The sequence below is a fragment of the Hyperolius riggenbachi genome, chromosome 12, assembly GCF_040937935.1.
Source record: "Hyperolius riggenbachi isolate aHypRig1 chromosome 12, aHypRig1.pri, whole genome shotgun sequence".
NCBI classification, from domain to species: Eukaryota; Metazoa; Chordata; class Amphibia; order Anura; family Hyperoliidae; genus Hyperolius; species Hyperolius riggenbachi.
Genome location: NC_090657.1, coordinates 53,116,247 through 53,138,914, shown reverse-complemented (window position 1 = coordinate 53,138,914; position 22,668 = coordinate 53,116,247). Strand labels below are relative to the sequence as shown.

Genomic DNA, 22,668 nt, shown 5'->3' with positions numbered 1-22,668 from the left:
ATTCAGAAAGCAGGACTCGTGCTCTATCCACTCACTCTATTCAGAAAGCAGGACTCGTGCTCTATCCACTCTCTCTATTCAGAGAACAGGACTCGCGCTCTATCCACTCACTTTATTCAGAAAGCAGGACTCGCGCTCTATCCACTCTCTCTATTCAGAAAACAGGACTCGCGCTCTATCCACTCACTCTATTCAGAAAGCAGGACTCGTGCTCTATCCACTCACTCTATTCAGAAAGCAGGACTCGCGCTCTATCCACTCACTTTATTCAGAAAGCAGGACTCGCGCTCTATCCACTCTCTCTATTCAGAAAACAGGACTCGCGCTCTATCCACTCACTCTATTCAGAAAGCAGGACTCGCGCTCTATCCACTCTCTCTATTCAGAAAGCAGGACTCGTGCTCTATCCACTCTCTCTATTCAGAAAGCAGGACTCGTGCTCTATCCACTCTCTCTATTCAGAAAGCAGGACTCGCGCTCTATCCACTCTCTCTATTCAGAAAGCAGGACTCGCGCTCTATCCACTCTCTCTATTCAGAAAGCAGGACTCGCGCTCTATCCACTCACTCTATTCAGAAACCAGGACTCGCGCTCTATCCACTCTCTCTATTCAGAAAACAGGACTCGCGCTCTATCCACTCTCTCTATTCAGAAACAGGACTCACGCTCTATCCACTCTCTCTATTCAGAAAGCAGGACTCGTGCTCTATCCACTCTCTCTATTCAGAGAACAGGACTCGCGCTCTATCCACTCACTTTATTCAGAAAGCAGGACTCGCGCTCTATCCACTCTCTCTATTCAGAGAACAGGACTCGCGCTCTATCCACTCACTTTATTCAGAAAGCAGGACTCACGCTCTATCCACTCTCTCTATTCAGAAAGCAGGACTCGCGCTCTATCCACTCACTCTATTCAGAAACAGGACTCACGCTCTATCCACTCACTCTATTCAGAAAGCAGGACTCGTGCTCTATCCACTCTCTCTATTCAGAGAACAGGACTCGCGCTCTATCCACTCACTTTATTCAGAAAGCAGGACTCACGCTCTATCCACTCACTTTATTCAGAGAACAGGACTCACGCTCTATCCACTCTCTCTATTCAGAAAGCAGGACTCGCGCTCTATCCACTCTCTCTATTCAGAAAGCAGGACTCGCGCTCTATCCACTCACTCTATTCAGAAAGCAGGACTCGTGCTCTATCCACTCTCTCTATTCAGAAAACAGGACTCGTGCTCTATCCACTCACTCTATTCAGAAAGCAGGACTCGTGCTCTATCCACTCTCTCTATTCAGAGAACAGGACTCGCGCTCTATCCACTCACTTTATTCAGAAAGCAGGACTCGCGCTCTATCCACTCTCTCTATTCAGAAAACAGGACTCGCTCTCTATCCACTCACTCTATTCAGAAAGCAGGACTCGTGCTCTATCCACTCACTCTATTCAGAAAGCAGGACTCGCGCTCTATCCACTCACTTTATTCAGAAAGCAGGACTCGCGCTCTATCCACTCTCTCTATTCAGAAAACAGGACTCGCGCTCTATCCACTCACTCTATTCAGAAAGCAGGACTCGCGCTCTATCCACTCTCTCTATTCAGAAAGCAGGACTCGTGCTCTATCCACTCTCTCTATTCAGAAAGCAGGACTCACGCTCTATCCACTCTCTCTATTCAGAAAGCAGGACTCGCGCTCTATCCACTCTCTCTATTCAGAAAGCAGGACTCGCGCTCTATCCACTCTCTCTATTCAGAAAGCAGGACTCGCGCTCTATCCACTCACTTTATTCAGAAAGCAGGACTCGCGCTCTATCCACTCTCTCTATTCAGAAAGCAGGACTCGTGCTCTATCCACTCTCTCTATTCAGAAAGCAGGACTCACGCTCTATCCACTCTCTCTATTCAGAAAGCAGGACTCGCGCTCTATCCACTCTCTCTATTCAGAAAGCAGGACTCGTGCTCTATCCACTCTCTCTATTCAGAAAGCAGGACTCACGCTCTATCCACTCTCTCTATTCAGAAAGCAGGACTCGCGCTCTATCCACTCTCTCTATTCAGAAAGCAGGACTCGCGCTCTATCCACTCTCTCTATTCAGAAAGCAGGACTCGCGCTCTATCCACTCTCTCTATTCAGAAAGCAGGACTCGTGCTCTATCCACTCTCTCTATTCAGAGAACAGGACTCGCGCTCTATCCACTCACTTTATTCAGAAAGCAGGACTCGCGCTCTATCCACTCTCTCTATTCAGAGAACAGGACTCGCGCTCTATCCACTCACTTTATTCAGAAAGCAGGACTCACGCTCTATCCACTCTCTCTATTCAGAAAGCAGGACTCGCGCTCTATCCACTCACTCTATTCAGAAACAGGACTCACGCTCTATCCACTCACTCTATTCAGAAAGCAGGACTCGTGCTCTATCCACTCTCTCTATTCAGAGAACAGGACTCGCGCTCTATCCACTCACTTTATTCAGAAAGCAGGACTCGCGCTCTATCCACTCTCTCTATTCAGAAAGCAGGACTCGCGCTCTATCCACTTCTCTCTATTCAGAAAACAGGACTCGCGCTCTATCCACTCTCTCTATTCAGAAAGCAGGACTCGCGCTCTATCCACTCTCTCTATTCAGAAAGCAGGACTCGCGCTCTATCCACTCACTCTATTCAGAAAACAGGACTCGCGCTCTATGTACTCACTATATTCAGAAAGCAGGACTCGCGCTCTATCCACTCTCTCTATTCAGAAAGCAGGACTCGCGCTCTATCCACTCTCTCTATTCAGAAAGCAGGACTCGCGCTCTATCCACTCTCTCTATTCAGAAAGCAGGACTCACGCTCTATCCACTCTCTCTATTCAGAAAGCAGGACTCGCGCTCTATCCACTCTCTCTATTCAGAAAGCAGGACTCGCGCTCTATCCACTCTCTCTATTCAGAAAGCAGGACTCGCGCTCTATCCACTCTCTCTATTCAGAAAGCAGGACTCGCGCTCTATCCACTCACTGTATTCAGAAAGCAGGACTCACGCTCTATCCACTCACTCTATTCAGAGAACAGGACTCGCGCTCTATCCACTCTCTCTATTCAGAAAGCAGGACTCGCGCTCTATCCACTCTCTCTATTCAGAAAGCAGGACTCACGCTCTATCCACTCTCTCTATTCAGAAAGCAGGACTCGCGCTCTATCCACTCTCTCTATTCAGAAAGCAGGACTCGCGCTCTATCCACTCTCTCTATTCAGAAAGCAGGACTCTCGCTCTATCCACTCTCTCTATTCAGAAAGCAGGACTCGTGCTCTATCCACTCTCTCTATTCAGAAAGCAGGACTCGCGCTCTATCCACTCTCTCTATTCAGAAAGCAGGACTCGCGCTCTATCCACTCTCTCTATTCAGAAAACAGGACTCGCGCTCTATCCACTCTCTCTATTCAGAAAACAGGACTCGCGCTCTATCCACTCTCTCTATTCAGAAAGCAGGACTCTCGCTCTATCCACTCTCTCTATTCAGAAAACAGGACTCGCGCTCTATCCACTCTCTCTATTCAGAAAGCAGGACTCGTGCTCTATCCACTCTCTCTATTCAGAAAGCAGGACTCGCGCTCTATCCACTCTCTCTATTCAGAAAGCAGGACTCGCGCTCTATCCACTCTCTCTATTCAGAAAGCAGGACTCTCGCTCTATCCACTCTCTCTATTCAGAAAGCAGGACTCGCGCTCTATCCACTCTCTCTATTCAGAAAGCAGGACTCGTGCTCTATCCACTCTCTCTATTCAGAAAGCAGGACTCGTGCTCTATCCACTCTCTCTATTCAGAAAGCAGGACTCGTGCTCTATCCACTCTCTCTATTCAGAAAGCAGGACTCGCGCTCTATCCACTCTCTCTATTCAGAAAGCAGGACTCTCGCTCTATCCACTCTCTCTATTCAGAAAGCAGGACTCGCGCTCTATCCACTCACTCTATTCAGAAAGCAGGACTCGCGCTCTATCCACTCACTGTATTCAGAGAACAGGACTCACGCTCTATCCACTCTCTCTATTCAGAAAACAGGACTCACGCTCTATCCACTCACTCTATTCAGAAAACAGGACTCACGCTCTATCCACTCACTCTATTCAGAGAACAGGACTCGCGCTCTATCCACTCTCTCTATTCAGAAACAGGACTCGCGCTCTATCCACTCTCTCTATTCAGAAAACAGGACTCACGCTCTATCCACTCTCTCTATTCAGAAAGCAGGACTCGCGCTCTATCCACTCACTCTATTCAGAAAGCAGGACTCGCGCTCTATCCACTCACTTTATTCAGAAAGCAGGACTCGCGCTCTATCCACTCACTCTATTCAGAAAACAGGACTCACGCTCTATCCACTCTCTCTATTCAGAAAGCAGGACTCGCGCTCTATCCACTCACTCTATTCAGAAAGCAGGACTCGCGCTCTATCCACTCACTCTATTCAGAAAGCAGGACTCGCGCTCTATCCACTCACTTTATTCAGAAAGCAGGACTCGCGCTCTATCCACTCTCTCTATTCAGAAAGCAGGACTCGCGCTCTATCCACTCTCTCTATTCAGAAAGCAGGACTCGCGCTCTATCCACTCTCTCTATTCAGAAAGCAGGACTCGCGCTCTATCCACTCACTCTATTCAGAAACCAGGACTCGCGCTCTATCCACTCTCTCTATTCAGAAAACAGGACTCGCGCTCTATCCACTCTCTCTATTCAGAAAGCAGGACTCGCGCTCTATCCACTCACTGTATTCAGAAAGCAGGACTCACGCTCTATCCACTCACTTTATTCAGAAAGCAGGACTCGCGCTCTATCCACTCTCTCTATTCAGAAAGCAGGACTCACGCTCTATCCACTCTCTCTATTCAGAAAGCAGGACTCGCGCTCTATCCACTCTCTCTATTCAGAAAGCAGGACTCGCGCTCTATCCACTCACTTTATTCAGAAAGCAGGACTCGCGCTCTATCCACTCTCTCTATTCAGAAAACAGGACTCGCGCTCTATCCACTCACTCTATTCAGAAAGCAGGACTCGTGCTCTATCCACTCACTCTATTCAGAAAGCAGGACTCGCGCTCTATCCACTCACTTTATTCAGAAAGCAGGACTCGCGCTCTATCCACTCTCTCTATTCAGAAAACAGGACTCGCGCTCTATCCACTCACTGTATTCAGAAAGCAGGACTCACGCTCTATCCACTCACTTTATTCAGAGAACAGGACTCACGCTCTATCCACTCTCTCTATTCAGAAAGCAGGACTCACGCTCTATCCACTCTCTCTATTCAGAAAGCAGGACTCGCGCTCTATCCACTCACTCTATTCAGAAAGCAGGACTCGTGCTCTATCCACTCTCTCTATTCAGAAAACAGGACTCGCGCTCTATCCACTCACTCTATTCAGAAAGCAGGACTCGTGCTCTATCCACTCACTCTATTCAGAAAGCAGGACTCGTGCTCTATCCACTCTCTCTATTCAGAGAACAGGACTCGCGCTCTATCCACTCACTTTATTCAGAAAGCAGGACTCGCGCTCTATCCACTCTCTCTATTCAGAAAACAGGACTCGCGCTCTATCCACTCACTCTATTCAGAAAGCAGGACTCGTGCTCTATCCACTCACTCTATTCAGAAAGCAGGACTCGCGCTCTATCCACTCACTTTATTCAGAAAGCAGGACTCGCGCTCTATCCACTCTCTCTATTCAGAAAACAGGACTCGCGCTCTATCCACTCACTCTATTCAGAAAGCAGGACTCGCGCTCTATCCACTCTCTCTATTCAGAAAGCAGGACTCGTGCTCTATCCACTCTCTCTATTCAGAAAGCAGGACTCGTGCTCTATCCACTCTCTCTATTCAGAAAGCAGGACTCGCGCTCTATCCACTCTCTCTATTCAGAAAGCAGGACTCGCGCTCTATCCACTCTCTCTATTCAGAAAGCAGGACTCGCGCTCTATCCACTCACTCTATTCAGAAACCAGGACTCGCGCTCTATCCACTCTCTCTATTCAGAAAACAGGACTCGCGCTCTATCCACTCTCTCTATTCAGAAACAGGACTCACGCTCTATCCACTCTCTCTATTCAGAAAGCAGGACTCGTGCTCTATCCACTCTCTCTATTCAGAGAACAGGACTCGCGCTCTATCCACTCACTTTATTCAGAAAGCAGGACTCGCGCTCTATCCACTCTCTCTATTCAGAGAACAGGACTCGCGCTCTATCCACTCACTTTATTCAGAAAGCAGGACTCACGCTCTATCCACTCTCTCTATTCAGAAAGCAGGACTCGCGCTCTATCCACTCTCTCTATTCAGAAAACAGGACTCGCGCTCTATCCACTCTCTCTATTCAGAAACAGGACTCACGCTCTATCCACTCTCTCTATTCAGAAAGCAGGACTCGTGCTCTATCCACTCTCTCTATTCAGAGAACAGGACTCGCGCTCTATCCACTCACTTTATTCAGAAAGCAGGACTCACGCTCTATCCACTCACTTTATTCAGAGAACAGGACTCACGCTCTATCCACTCTCTCTATTCAGAAAGCAGGACTCGCGCTCTATCCACTCTCTCTATTCAGAAAGCAGGACTCGCGCTCTATCCACTCACTCTATTCAGAAAGCAGGACTCGTGCTCTATCCACTCTCTCTATTCAGAAAACAGGACTCGTGCTCTATCCACTCACTCTATTCAGAAAGCAGGACTCGTGCTCTATCCACTCTCTCTATTCAGAGAACAGGACTCGCGCTCTATCCACTCACTTTATTCAGAAAGCAGGACTCGCGCTCTATCCACTCTCTCTATTCAGAAAACAGGACTCGCTCTCTATCCACTCACTCTATTCAGAAAGCAGGACTCGTGCTCTATCCACTCACTCTATTCAGAAAGCAGGACTCGCGCTCTATCCACTCACTTTATTCAGAAAGCAGGACTCGCGCTCTATCCACTCTCTCTATTCAGAAAACAGGACTCGCGCTCTATCCACTCACTCTATTCAGAAAGCAGGACTCGCGCTCTATCCACTCTCTCTATTCAGAAAGCAGGACTCGTGCTCTATCCACTCTCTCTATTCAGAAAGCAGGACTCACGCTCTATCCACTCTCTCTATTCAGAAAGCAGGACTCGCGCTCTATCCACTCTCTCTATTCAGAAAGCAGGACTCGCGCTCTATCCACTCTCTCTATTCAGAAAGCAGGACTCGTGCTCTATCCACTCTCTCTATTCAGAAAGCAGGACTCACGCTCTATCCACTCTCTCTATTCAGAAAGCAGGACTCGCGCTCTATCCACTCTCTCTATTCAGAAAGCAGGACTCGTGCTCTATCCACTCTCTCTATTCAGAAAGCAGGACTCACGCTCTATCCACTCTCTCTATTCAGAAAGCAGGACTCGCGCTCTATCCACTCTCTCTATTCAGAAAGCAGGACTCGCGCTCTATCCACTCTCTCTATTCAGAAAGCAGGACTCGCGCTCTATCCACTCTCTCTATTCAGAAAGCAGGACTCGTGCTCTATCCACTCTCTCTATTCAGAGAACAGGACTCGCGCTCTATCCACTCACTTTATTCAGAAAGCAGGACTCGCGCTCTATCCACTCTCTCTATTCAGAGAACAGGACTCGCGCTCTATCCACTCACTTTATTCAGAAAGCAGGACTCACGCTCTATCCACTCTCTCTATTCAGAAAGCAGGACTCGCGCTCTATCCACTCACTCTATTCAGAAACAGGACTCACGCTCTATCCACTCACTCTATTCAGAAAGCAGGACTCGTGCTCTATCCACTCTCTCTATTCAGAGAACAGGACTCGCGCTCTATCCACTCACTTTATTCAGAAAGCAGGACTCGCGCTCTATCCACTCTCTCTATTCAGAAAGCAGGACTCGCGCTCTATCCACTTCTCTCTATTCAGAAAACAGGACTCGCGCTCTATCCACTCTCTCTATTCAGAAAGCAGGACTCGCGCTCTATCCACTCTCTCTATTCAGAAAGCAGGACTCGCGCTCTATCCACTCACTCTATTCAGAAAACAGGACTCGCGCTCTATGTACTCACTATATTCAGAAAGCAGGACTCGCGCTCTATCCACTCTCTCTATTCAGAAAGCAGGACTCGCGCTCTATCCACTCTCTCTATTCAGAAAGCAGGACTCGCGCTCTATCCACTCTCTCTATTCAGAAAGCAGGACTCACGCTCTATCCACTCTCTCTATTCAGAAAGCAGGACTCGCGCTCTATCCACTCTCTCTATTCAGAAAGCAGGACTCGCGCTCTATCCACTCTCTCTATTCAGAAAGCAGGACTCGCGCTCTATCCACTCTCTCTATTCAGAAAGCAGGACTCGCGCTCTATCCACTCACTGTATTCAGAAAGCAGGACTCACGCTCTATCCACTCACTCTATTCAGAGAACAGGACTCGCGCTCTATCCACTCTCTCTATTCAGAAAGCAGGACTCGCGCTCTATCCACTCTCTCTATTCAGAAAGCAGGACTCACGCTCTATCCACTCTCTCTATTCAGAAAGCAGGACTCGCGCTCTATCCACTCTCTCTATTCAGAAAGCAGGACTCGCGCTCTATCCACTCTCTCTATTCAGAAAGCAGGACTCTCGCTCTATCCACTCTCTCTATTCAGAAAGCAGGACTCGTGCTCTATCCACTCTCTCTATTCAGAAAGCAGGACTCGCGCTCTATCCACTCTCTCTATTCAGAAAGCAGGACTCGCGCTCTATCCACTCTCTCTATTCAGAAAACAGGACTCGCGCTCTATCCACTCTCTCTATTCAGAAAACAGGACTCGCGCTCTATCCACTCTCTCTATTCAGAAAGCAGGACTCTCGCTCTATCCACTCTCTCTATTCAGAAAACAGGACTCGCGCTCTATCCACTCTCTCTATTCAGAAAGCAGGACTCGTGCTCTATCCACTCTCTCTATTCAGAAAGCAGGACTCGCGCTCTATCCATTCTCTCTATTCAGAAAGCAGGACTCGCGCTCTATCCACTCTCTCTATTCAGAAAGCAGGACTCTCGCTCTATCCACTCTCTCTATTCAGAAAGCAGGACTCGCGCTCTATCCACTCTCTCTATTCAGAAAGCAGGACTCGTGCTCTATCCACTCTCTCTATTCAGAAAGCAGGACTCGTGCTCTATCCACTCTCTCTATTCAGAAAGCAGGACTCGTGCTCTATCCACTCTCTCTATTCAGAAAGCAGGACTCGCGCTCTATCCACTCTCTCTATTCAGAAAGCAGGACTCTCGCTCTATCCACTCTCTCTATTCAGAAAGCAGGACTCGCGCTCTATCCACTCACTCTATTCAGAAAGCAGGACTCGCGCTCTATCCACTCACTGTATTCAGAGAACAGGACTCACGCTCTATCCACTCTCTCTATTCAGAAAACAGGACTCGCGCTCTATCCACTCTCTCTATTCAGAGAACAGGACTCGCGCTCTATCCACTCTCTCTATTCAGAAAGCAGGACTCGCGCTCTATCCACTCTCTCTATTCAGAGAGCAGGACTCGCGCTCTATCCACTCTCTCTATTCAGAAAACAGGACTCGCGCTCTATCCACTCTCTCTATTCAGAAAGCAGGACTCGCGCTCTATCCACTCTCTCTATTCAGAAAGCAGGACTCGCGCTCTATCCGCTCTCTCTATTCAGAAAGCAGGACTCGCGCTCTATCCACTCACTCTATTCAGAAAGCAGGACTCGCGCTCTATCCACTCACTCTATTCAGAAAGCAGGACTCTCGCTCTATCCGCTCTCTCTATTCAGAAAGCAGGACTCGCGCTCTATCCACTCTCTCTATTCAGAAAGCAGGACTCACGCTCTATCCACTCTCTCTATTCAGAAAACAGGACTCGCGCTCTATCCACTCTCTCTATTCAGAAAGCAGGACTCGCGCTCTATCCGCTCTCTCTATTCAGAAAGCAGGACTCGCGCTCTATCCACTCTCTCTATTCAGAAAGCAGGACTCGCGCTCTATCCACTCTCTCTATTCAGAAAGCAGGACTCACGCTCTATCCACTCTCTCTATTCAGAAAACAGGACTCGCGCTCTATCCACTCTCTCTATTCAGAAAGCAGGACTCGCGCTCTATCCACTCTCTCTATTCAGAAAGCAGGACTCGCGCTCTATCCACTCACTTTATTCAGAAAACAGGACTCGCGCTCTATCCACTCTCTCTATTCAGAAAGCAGGACTCGCGCTCTATCCACTCTCTCTATTCAGAAAACAGGACTCGCGCTCTATCCACTCTCTCTTTTCAGAAAGCAGGACTCGCGCTCTATCCACTCTCTCTATTCAGAAAACAGGACTCACGCTCTATGTACTCACTTTATTCAGAAAACAGGACTCGCGCTCTATCCACTCTCTCTATTCAGAAAGCAGGACTCGCGCTCTATCCACTCTCTCTATTCAGAAACAGGACTCACGCTCTATCCACTCACTCTATTCAGAAAGCAGGACTCGCGCTCTATCCACTCTCTCTATTCAGAAAGCAGGACTCGCTCTCTATCCACTCTCTCTATTCAGAAACAGGACTCGCGCTCTATCCACTCTCTCTATTCAGAAAGCAGGACTCGCGCTCTATCCACTCTCTCTATTCAGAAAGCAGGACTCGCTCTCTATCCACTCTCTCTATTCAGAAACAGGACTCGCGCTCTATCCACTCACTCTATTCAGAAAGCAGGACTCGCGCTCTATCCACTCTCTCTATTCAGAAAACAGGACTCGCGCTCTATCCACTCTCTCTATTCAGAGAACAGGACTCGCGCTCTATCCACTCTCTCTATTCAGAAAACAGGACTCGCGCTCTATCCACTCACTCTATTCAGAAACCAGGACTCGCGCTCTATCCACTCTCTCTATTCAGAAAACAGGACTCGCGCTCTATCCACTCACTCTATTCAGAAAGCAGGACTCGCGCTCTATCCACTCTCTCTATTCAGAAAGCAGGACTCGCGCTCTATCCACTCACTTTATTCAGAAAACAGGACTCACGCTCTATCCACTCTCTCTATTCAGAAAACAGGACTCGCGCTCTATCCACTCTCTCTATTCAGAAAGCAGGACTCGCGCTCTATCCACTCTCTCTATTCAGAAAGCAGGACTCGCGCTCTATCCACTCACTTTATTCAGAAAACAGGACTCGCGCTCTATCCACTCTCTCTATTCAGAAAGCAGGACTCGCGCTCTATCCACTCACTGTATTCAGAAAGCAGGACTCGCGCTCTATCCACTCTCTCTATTCAGAAAACAGGACTCGCGCTCTATCCACTCTCTCTTTTCAGAAAGCAGGACTCGCGCTCTATCCACTCTCTCTATTCAGAAAACAGGACTCGCGCTCTATGTACTCACTTTATTCAGAAAACAGGACTCACGCTCTATCCACTCTCTCTATTCAGAAAGCAGGACCCGCGCTCTAACTTCAGACTCTGACGCTTTGAAATCTGTAAGCTTCAGAACTCTACAATAAAGTACCAAAAAGTAGGTGAAAAACTACTGTCAACATTATTCTGAGTATTTTCTTGCTTGCTGGGGGCTTAAAAGGCATTTTATTGACCAGAGGTAAAGATTTCTCATGGGAAAATGGGGTTTGGGATGAAGTTCAATCCCAGGTCAGGCCTGGAACCCACTAAGGCCGTTTTTGGCAGCGTTTTGGGATCGTCGGCGATTCCCAAAAATGCTTTGCCAATGGAAGTGAGTGAGGGGGAACCCATAGTGCAGTTGTGATTAGGGGTAATCACAGGACATGAAGCATTATGAGCGTGTTTGCGCTCAAATCGATTATGTAGCACTTTGGGGGGCCGAGCGATCGCATTTGAAATAAAACTTTAAACACTTACCCGCAGTCTTGATTTCCTTCTTCCATCCGTAGCTCCGGCCCCCAAAGGAAGAGGTCACAGGGGCTCCTCTGATTGGTCCTAGAGAAGCACCTCATCCTTTAGAGGGCGGAACTACAGACGGAAGGACGCCGGGTAAGTGTAATAAAGTTTAATTTAAAAAAAAAAAAAAAAAAAACAGAATCGCATGATATGTACATAGCTTATTTGCTTAACCCAACTTCTCTAAGAAAAAACACCAGATCTGCTTGCTTACGATGGAATATTAAGAACCCGTTCAGATCACAAATGCGGATGGCCATGCGTGCGGACCGCAACGCGTATGAACGCACGCCATCCGTGTTTGTGTGCGTTGCGTGGCTGATCCCATCACTGAAAAGTGAATGGGACAGCCGCGCGTTTTAGCAAAATCTGCGTGCAGCATGCGTTCCCGGACCGCACAGGTCCAGAACGCATGCAGTGTGAACATCAGACAGTGCACTCTATGCACTGTCTGATGTCGTGCGTGTCGGCCTCCTGCACGCGTTTCCAAAACGCGGCTGGAAACGCGTGCAGTCTGAACGGGCCCTAAGGCCAAAGCAGCCCTTTGCTATTGATGAAAATAATTTAACATAGTAGCAAAAAAACGAACATAGAAAAACTTTAACGGCCTGTTTCCACTACGCGCAGGTTGGATGCAGAAAAACTGACTCCAATGAAGGCCTATGGGCCTGTTTCCACTAAACATGACTTTTCTAATGCAGATTTTCCCATAGGCATTAATTGGAGTCAGTTTTTCTGCATCCATTCTGCATCCAATCTGCATGTAGTGGAAACTGGCCCTTATTGTGCAAGGGCTCCGGTGTACAAATAAAACCTGATATTACCGTGATGAGCATGCAGCTTTTTTTAACCGACCTGAACCCCCCCCCCCCCCCCGCGCGCCTCGGGACGGCTGAATCCCCAATTTAACACCATATCTCGTAGAAGACACCCTTTGACCTCCATGTCGGGCAAATTATTGCCCCACCATCAATATTTTAACCAACCTCCGGAGCCCCAGACCCCGCCTGCTGCAATGACATAAACCACCACTAACATGGAACCAACAGACAAACTCAACAAAAAAAAGGGAGGGTGGGAATCTCCGCTCCCCGCCGCAGGGCTCTGAAGTGCGTGTGGCTCTTCCTGTCAGCCGATGTCACTTCCTCGCGCCCTCCTCCAGACGCGGCCCAGCCTTTCTGGAGCCTCCTCCTCCCTCTCACCACCCTAACTCCCCAGCTAAAACTAACCCTATCATGGGTCACTCCCCTCTAGTGCGCTTCTCTCCCTCAGTGCGGGCCCAGCTAATCGGAAGTGCTGTACAGTAAACTTCCAAGCACCGTGGAATCGCAAGCACAATCGCCCTAACAATTGCTGCACACAGCGCTGCATCGATTTTAAAGTGCTGCAGCGATTGCTAGTGGGTTCCAGGCAGGGGCGTAGCAATAGTGGTGCAGAGGTAGCGACCGCATCGGGCCCTTAGGCCAGAGGGGCCCCTGAAGGACCCTCCCTCAACTACAGTATTAGCTCTCCACTGGTCCGGTGCTCATAATAATCACTTCTATAGATACTTTGAATAGTGGTAATCATTAACAAACTGCTCCCCACCTTCTTCTTGCACCTCTGACACTGTAGTTGCCATTAGCAAGTTTTAGTGCGCCGTATCAATTATGTATAGAGTGCTTGGGAGGGCCCCATTGTAAAACTTGCATCGGAGCCCACAGCTCCTTAGCTACGCCACTGGTTCTAGGCCTCAAAGTTCCTCTTGCAATGCAAAAAAAAAAAGAAGAAATTGTGCCTGAACTGGGTCCTTAAAGCAGCAAAACAACATGTGACCTCATTAATTCAGGTGTGGCACTTACCTGAGTGCTCTGACAGTGAGCAATGGGTGCAGCAGGCAGAACTGGGGCTACGAAGGGGGAATCTGGGACACACCTGATCCCGGCTGTTGTATGTTCGGAGATGTGACACCGCACGGCATTAGCGTGACATATGTTCGTGGCTTTCTGCGCACACGCCCCAGGTTATTCTTTAAGCAGGGCCACAAAGACACCTTCTCGATAGCTTAGTAAGCACAGCGCTCAGATGTCCCCTTTTCTGTGTCACATGAGGTCTCCGCAGCTGAAAATATCCTAATCGCCCAATGTTGGTTGTGTAATTTTGTAGCAGCGCAGCTGAAGGAGTTATAGGAGACCTCAAGTGAAAGGGATATGGAGATTGCCATATTTATTTTATTTAAACAATACCAGTTGCCTGGCAGCCCACTACAATCAGTAGAGGCTGAATCACACAACACAAAAAGCATGCAGCAAATCCAGTCAGACTTCAGTCAGAAACCTCTCATCTGCATGCTTGTTCAGGGTCTATGCAACATGTTGGAAATGTATCTATCTAACCGTCTATCTGCCGAGCAATTAGGCATTGTTCTACTCAGCAGGAGATAACCAGAAGACAATGCACCAGAGATAATGACCAGTCTCTACAGAAAATAATCTAATTATGCATTCTAACAGAAATTCTAACAGAAAAATCTAATGCTGAGCATACATGGTTAGATAGTTCTTATCAATCGAGCCGCTGATGGCTCGATTGATAAGGTCCAACCTGTCCGATCACCGCGGTGGATCGATACCGCGCTCGATCCCCGCGGGCGGACAATAGAAAAAAAACGAAGCGCTGATAAAAAGCGCCCGCGTGGACGAGCCGTGACGCGCCGTCATCGAGCCGCTGGCTCGATACCGGCACATAAACGAACCATGTATGCCCAGCATCACAGAAGAATCTTAACAGAAAATTGTATGGTGTAATCCCAGCATAACAGAAGAATCTAACAGAAGAATCTAATGCTAGGAATACACGGCACATTTTTGTACCGTGTAATCAAGCCAATGATGGCTTGATTGATAAAATACGACGTGTCCGATCACCCGCTGGATCGATTCCGCGCTCGATACTGTGGGCAGGACAATGGAAGAAAAAAACGAGGAGAAGATAAGAAACCAGGCGCCTGCGGGGAGGCGCTGGAATCGATCCAGCGGCTCGATTACACGGTACAAAACGTACCGTGTATTCCTAGCATTACAGAAAATTGTATGGTGTATTCCCAGCATAAAGGCCCATACCCACCAAGCGATTTCCCCCCCCCCCCCCAATCATTTTTGCGACAAACTACTTTGTTCATGATATTGTACAACTGTTAAAGGACAACTGAAGCGAGAGGTATATGGAGGCTGCCATATTTATTTCCTTTTAAGCAATACCAGTTGCCTGGCTGTCCTGCTGATCCTCTGCCTCTAATACTATTAGCCACAGCCCCTGAACCAGCATGCAGCAGTTGAGGTGTTTCTGACAGTATTGTCAGATCTGACAAGATTAGCTGCATGCTTGTTTCTGATGTTATTCAGACACTACTGCAGCCATATAGACCAGCAGGATAGCCAGGCAACTGGTATTGTTTAAAAGAAAATGAATATGGCAGCCAACCCATCCTTCTCACTTCAGTTGTCCTTTAAAGGAAACACAAGGTGAAAATAAGCCGATGAGATAAACAATTGTATCTATCCTTCTTCTCCTATATCTATCCTTCTTCTCCTAAAAATTAACTTTTTTTTGGGGGGGGGGGGGGGGTTGTTTTTTTAGATATTCTACAGTTGTATTTTATTTTAAATTCTACTTTTTAAGTTTTTACTGTTTCAATGTCTCTGCTCAATGACACATGCATCGAAGTGAAAAAGCGTTTTGAAAGGTGATTTCCTGAGCACTTTGAATTAATGAATACACTGTATTTATTCATTTCCGGGGAAAAGAGTTCACTTCCTGAAAAAACCCACACAAAAATGCTTAGAAAAAAGCTTTCAAAAGCGAATCATAAATCGCTCAGCAATTGCAATTGTGCTGGCGATTTATAATGTGAACAAGGCCTTACCTCATTCTTTTAGTCATAGCCCCCAAACAAGCATGCAGATAAGCTGGATTGGCCACTTGCTCGTTTCAGATGTGTGATTCAGACACTACTGATGCCAGAAAAATCAGCAGGATAGCCAGGCAACTGGTATTGTTTTAAAGTGTACAAAATTCGCTACCTAAACAGAGGGAAATCTCAGGCTACTGAGGCTTCCCTCTCTCTTCTAATGTCCCCGTCGCAGAGCCCTCCCTCCCCCACAATACGTTGTCGCTAATCTCAGCGTGCCCGCGTGAGCCCGCCCATGCATGCACAGTAAGCCAGAGCTGAAGGCTTGGTGCTACTGCACATGCGCAGCCATGCTTGCATGTCTACTGCACGGCCACGCTGCAAGAGGAGGAGGAGCCGCACTCAGCGACGGGTGGCAGCTGAGTAGCAAGGGAAGCCTCAGTAGGATCCTGAGATTTCCCTCTTTTAATGTATCTGTTTTTGATCCCGGGCTTCGGCTCAGGATCGCTTTAAGAATAAATATGGCAGCCTCTATATCGCTCTCACTTCAGGTGTCCTTTAAATTCATCCTTCTCCTCTCACTAAATCTATTCCTATGTATAAAACACCAGGAAACAAAACCGATATTCTTCACAATCTTCCAACAGAGTATCAGTTTGTATTCCTTCATTTCTCTTGTGAGGGGAAGCAGATTAGAGGTGCGCGGAGACAGGATATCACCAGCGCACAGCATTGTGCTGCATGAAGGGGAAATCTGCCTTCTCGGCAACTTCCTAAAAGTAACGGAGGCTGCACCTGCCAAGCTGGCACGGCACCGACATTACAAAAAAAATAATCTGTTGTTGCCATGGTGATGTCAAGAGATGGATCGTAGGAAAAAGTGTGTTTCAAATTAGATGTATGTAAAAAAAAAATACGGTAAGAAAAAAATTCTGAGAAAAGCCCGAAGCACTCCATAAAGAATGTTTTACAGCGGCTGTTTGTACTAGGCTTCAAAGACCCTTACTACGTACAGGCATATATTACTATTACTATTATTATTATTAAATTATGCCTAAATATTATGTTGAAAACGCTAGCTCGGCCCCCTATTTTTTTTTTTTACGCATAGTCTAGTGAATTTGCATTAATTGACAATGCACAAAGCATTATACATTGCATTGTACGTCTGTCCTTTTTGCATTAGATTAAAAAAAAACACCTGACTGACTGGATCCTGTTGCTACATTTCCTATTGAGACAACAGTGTGGTTTTCCTGCAAACTAATCTGTCCAGCCTACTCCACCTATCCCTTAATCACCTATATGCAATCTAGGAGGAGCCAGTCTTTCATTGTCAGTACAGATGATCTGACTCCTCCCACTTCTCCCTGTGCTGGTAAGACGTTAGCTCTTTGTGGCCAGCTTTGCAGCTGATTGCTTCCCCTGCTGCTTGGTCCCTACGGAAAGCAGAACAGAACTATTGTGTTAAGCTGCAGCATGTCATGTGAAAACATTCAATGAAGCACAGTAAATTGTTGGGCACTGTGCGATCATTCCAAATCTTGGGGGGGGGGGGCCTCACAAGTTTGCCTCAGGCAGCAAAAAGTCTAGAACCAGCCCAGCAGATAACTCATGGTGACCCAGAACTACTAGGAGAGTATAAAAGTGGCCATTAATGATACAACTCCCCGAACGATTGTTCATTCTTATGATTGATCGCAAAGTATCATTCGGGACCAATAATATATGAAAATCTCCTAACCAATCCAATCAGATTGACGAGATCGATCTAAAAATCGAATCGACTTAATTAATCCGATCAGATTGGTTAGCAGATTTTTGTCCATTAGTGGTCCCGAACTATCGTTTGCAATCAATCACATGAATGATCAGAAATGAACAATTGTTAGAAGAAGGGTGTCATTAGTGGCCACCTTAAAGAGAATCTGTACTCTAAAATTCTTACAATAAAAAGCATACCATTCTATTCATTGGGCTCTATTCATAAAAAAGTTGTGGCGAAAAAACTCCTGGAGGGAAAATACCGCAGCGGTATTTTAGACTTCTGGGTGGTAATTCATAAAAATCTTGCCAGCTGCGATACAAGTGCGGAGATCTCCCGCTGAAAGCTGGCGGTAAGCTGTCGGAAGGCATGCGGAAACACTTTAGCCGGCAGAGTCCCTCCGTGCACTGCTCTCTCTGGGAGGTCTGTCCCATTCACTTGTATGTAATCCGCAAAATCAGAGGAAGCGGTATTTCCCGTCCACATACCGCTTCCTCTAATCTTTATGAATGGCCATTTTGTTACTTTTTTCTAGATAAATCTAGAAAAACACTGGAGAAGGAGGAAATTTCTCGCTCTGCTGGGAGATTGTAGATTTTCATGCGGGAACAGCTTTTATGAATGCCCACTTTGCTAAATGGATGGGAAAATCCGCTGTTTTGAGCGGAAAACTTGCGGTAACCTTTTATGAATAGAGCCCAAGGCGGTAATTTCCCGCACTGCACAGGAATGTCAGATTTTTGTGTGGAAACAGCCTTTATGAATGCCCACTTTGCTAAATGGTCGGGAAAGTCATCTGTTTTGAGCGGAAAACTTGCGGTAAAGTTTTATGAATAGAGCCCATTATGTTCTCCTGGGCCCCTTTGAGCTATTTCTGCCACTCCCTGCTGCAAACCTGGCTTGTATATGCCAGTTTTAGGCAGTGTTTTCAAACAAAAGACATGGCTGTTAACCAGCATGTGATAGGCTGAGAGGAGCTCAGTTTGTGACTCATACAGAGCTGCAGGGGGCCTGGAGAGGGTGTGTATAGCTTCTATCCTATCACAAGCAGAACAGCACATTCCAGCCTGAGTGCCTGAGCCTGACAAAGCCGTCAGAGGAAAGAAGATTAGATTATACAACAGAGATAATACCGCCATTGTGCAACTAGAAAAGGCTGCAGTAAGCCAGAGCACATTAGAACAGGCATACGAAGTTATAGTATAGAAGAACTAAGGCTGAAAATTTTGTTACAGAGTCTCTTTAAGGGGCTAAAACAGAAGGTATTTTCAATATTTCAGCTTTAAGTGAGCAATTGTGGTTACCCATGATGCATCACTCCCGAATATGCAAATCCTCTCTTTATGCCCCTGAAAGCCAGGTCATAGCACAGTAAGGGGCATGGAGGCTAGAGGAGGCTGTACATCACTATACCTCAGTGGTGGGGCAGGAAGAATTGCAGGGCAGTGCTGAGGTAGTCAGCTCCAGCCCTGCTGTTTCTTTTTGTCCATTGGGCTAAGAAGGGGTACAATCATGTCCAGCGTCATCTCACCGTGCTGGCTAGAATTGAAGATTGTGTTGTCTCTGTTTCATGGGGGTGGCCATTTTGCTTTCTTCAAGTTCTAAACATGACATTTCTTGTTTGGCTATTGATTCAGTAATACCGGTAGTACCTTTTTTAGACTTGGTTTCAGGCACTAAAGGGTTATCTAAGAGGAAAACGTTTGCTCTGAAAGATCGAAGCAAAGTCAAGCGTTCAGTCAGCCGTCTGCAGCTTCTCACTGTAGAAGTGACATATGTCACTGTCGTCTCTAAACAGCTTACAGCCTCTTTCAGAAGGCTGCGCGCTTGCCAAGCACTTCAGTCTCCTGTCTGCCGCCCGCCAGTGCAATTCGGGAGCAACTTAAAGTAAACCTGAAAAGTTTCTGAAATAAAAAAAAAACAGATTCTTACCTAAGGAGAGGGAAGGCCTCTGGGTCCTATAGAGCCTTTCCGCTCCTCTCCTGGTCCCCTCGTTCCAGCACTGCCACCCCCGTTAGTGGACTGCTCTCTTCTGCTGCAGGAGGCTTTGTAAGTCTTTGGGAACCCGAGCGCTCCCCGGAAGACGCGCTCCATAGTGCTCATGTGCAAGTGCGCTCTCGCATACGTAACCCGTCTTCCATAAGACTTCGGAAGAGCAGTCTGCTTACAGGGATGACAGCGCTGGAACAAGGGGACCAGAGCCGCCCCCCCCCCCCCCCCAAGGTGAGTATCTGTTTCGTTTTGTTTTCCATTTAGACTTCAGACTCCCTTTAACCCTCCTGGCGGTCTAATAAATTCCGCCAGGAGGCAGCACAGCAGTTTGTTTTTTGTTTGTTTTTTAAATCATGTAGCGAGCCCAGGGCTCGGTTCACCTTCGGCGATCTCCGATCAGGAAATCACATTCAAAGAATAGCAGTGACGTCGTGACGTCATTGGGAGTCCCGATCCACCCCTCAGCGCTGCCTGGCACTGATTGGCGGGGGGGGGGACGGCGCGGCGCAACGGATAGCGGCGATCGAGCGCGGGGCGTCGGCGATCGGTGTGCTGACGCAGCTAGCAAAGTGCTAGCTGCGTGCAGCAAAAAAAAAAATTAAGCAAATCGGCCCAGCAGGGCCTGAGAAAACCTCCTGCGCGGCTTACCGCCAGGAAGGTTAAGTGGACCGGAACTCTTGCTCAGGACATAAGGAAAGCACAGGCTAAACTCTCTAAAAACATACAGGGTGCATTTCTCTGTCTGATTAACCATCTTAGCGGTATGGACGAGCTCAGCTCGTCCATCACCGCCGATGGCTGCCGCTCAGGCCCTGCTGGGCCGATTTTGTTGAAATAAAAAGCAGCACACGCAGCCGGCACTTTGCCAGCCGCGTGTGCTGCCTGATCGCCGCCGCTCTGCGGCGATCCGCCGCTAGCAGCGGCGAAAGAGGGTCCCCCCAGCCGCCTGAGCCCTGCGCAGCCGGAACAAATAGTTCCGGCCAGCGCTAAGGGCTGGATCGGAGGCGGCTGACGTCAGGACGTCGGCTGACGTCCATGACGTCACTCCGCTCGTCGCCATGGCGACGAAGTAAGCAAAACACGGAAGGCCGCTCATTGCGGCCTTCCGTGTTACTTCTGTCCGCCGGAGGCGATCAGAAGAACGCCTCCGGAGCGCCCTCTAGTGGGCTTTCATGCAGCCAACGTTCAGTTGGCTGCATGAAATAGTTTTTTTTTTATTTAAAAAAAAACCCTCCCGCAGCCGCCCTGGCGATCTTAATAGAACGCCAGGGTGGTTAACCCTCTTCCGTGTCTAATCACAAGTTGTAATTTGATCTCTCCCCTGTGTCACCTGACTGCCACGACAGATAAGCTTATTTGAAAGCACAGGATGTTAACCTTATGTCTGTTTCCACGAAAGCAGGAAATGGACAAACTGCAGATTTATTGTAAGATCTGTATCAGCTGTAAAAAAAAAGAAATGTTTTTCTGTAAAGGTTATTATGCTGCTGCTTATCTTTTAGAGCAGAGAGGAAGGTCTGACTTCAGGTGTGCTTGAAATGCAGTGGAATTGCAGTGGTAGTAGCACTATGCGTGTGAAGCGCTGACATGTGGTGGTGTTACCTAGCAGCAGAGGTAACCCCACATGTCACGTGTTAGCACGACTGTGGCCGTGCTCAGATGTGACTCGATGGGGGGGGCGTCTGTGTCTATCTATCCCCGGTACCGCACTGGTGCAGGAGAGCAGCTAACAGGTAGTGAATTCACTGCCTGTCAGTTGTCCGTCTGAACTAGGCCTAAGATGTGCAAAGAAAAGGCGTGTGTGGATTTGTCTTTGTGAGGGCAACTCAGCGATAGTTTCTTAGCACTATGACCTCATCACTGATCGCCCCTAATGACTAGAGATGATCAAAGCTAATAATTGCAGCTCACATGCCAATGGGCCAATCAAATTCAGCAGGAAGATTTGATCTGCCCAATTCCTAGCGGCATACAATTTGCATGCACTCCGCTTACCGCCAGTACTGATGCTCAACGGCCTGCTCCCCTTCTTGTGAAGTTATGAAACGCGTGCTCACCTCCCCACCCCCACCTTTTTTTTTTCTAAGCACTTTTTAAAAATGCGGCTTGCCCCATAAAACCGTCTCAGGGGAACCGGAATCCGCCCTGACGTTTGACAAGTCAAATTGTTATTTCGCTTGATAATGTTTAATATTGTGTTTCCTACTTCGCCGCAATCTGTTTTCAGGTCTCTCGGTGCCTTTCAGACCATTATTAGACGTTGTCATGGCAACCACCTTCGCTAAAGTGCTTTGTCTACTTAGACAGTTTGTTATGTTTTATTTTTTTTCCTATCATGTATAAATGCATATGTATATGTTTGCTTTTTTAATTTTAGGAGATTGGCGCTTTTGTTGTCGCGCTTACGCCGCGCCTTCCGCGTTTTGCACAGCCTGTCAGAGAGAGCGAAACCTGAACGTATAGAAAAAGGAACAACTTAGCAGGGCGAGAGGCCCAGGAATGAAGAAAAATCCGAAGGCGTGATTATATAATAGAAAACATTCTAAAGGTGACTCCCTCCCCCCCCCCCCCCCCCCCCTTATTGTGCTGGTTCCCCGTGTGTTTGCATTTATTCGGATAAAATGACGGTAAATTGCAGCGTGGCAATTTAAGAAATTGTGATCGCCGGTTTTAGTAGTATACATGCAGAGGCAGAAATCCCAGGCACTCGCCCACACACAGCTGTATAGAGACAGTTACATAGGAAGATGAGAGAGGAATGCTGCGATGCTTGGAGCAGGGGGGGGGGGGGGAACGACTAGGAGAAAAGCACGAGGTAGATAAGAGTAGGAGGTTAAACGCATACAAAAGCAAGATGGTGCAAATTTGTTATTGACAACTACTTAGGAGGATTTAAATAACAACTAGTTCTGTACTATAGAAGGCAAACTTATAAAATACAATTTTTAAAGGACACCTGAAGTGAGAGGGGTGTATGGAGGCTGCCATACTGCTGATCTATTTGGCTGCAGTAGTGGCTGAAGGACTCACCTGAACCCAGCATGCGGCAAATGCAGTCAGACTTCAGTCAGAGCACCTGATCTGCATGCTTGTTCAGGGTCTATGAATGAATTGTATTAGAAGCAGAGGACCAGCAGGACAGCC

General features: G+C 47.6%; 1 protein-coding gene across 7 annotated transcripts in view; it reads left to right on the top strand.

The window, feature by feature from the left end:
* Positions 1–22,668, top strand: part of CACNA1G (calcium voltage-gated channel subunit alpha1 G) — a 654,443-nt gene that overhangs the window by 384,057 nt on the left and 247,718 nt on the right. For 4 of the 7 annotated variants that reach the window (XM_068263037.1, XM_068263036.1, XM_068263035.1 and 1 more), the window contains one exon: positions 21,902–22,072. The exons of the other annotated variants lie outside the window; for them this stretch is intronic. The gene's annotated coding sequence lies outside the window, so the exon portion shown is untranslated. The remainder of the gene's footprint in view (positions 1–21,901; positions 22,073–22,668) is intronic. 7 annotated transcript variants of the gene reach the window in all.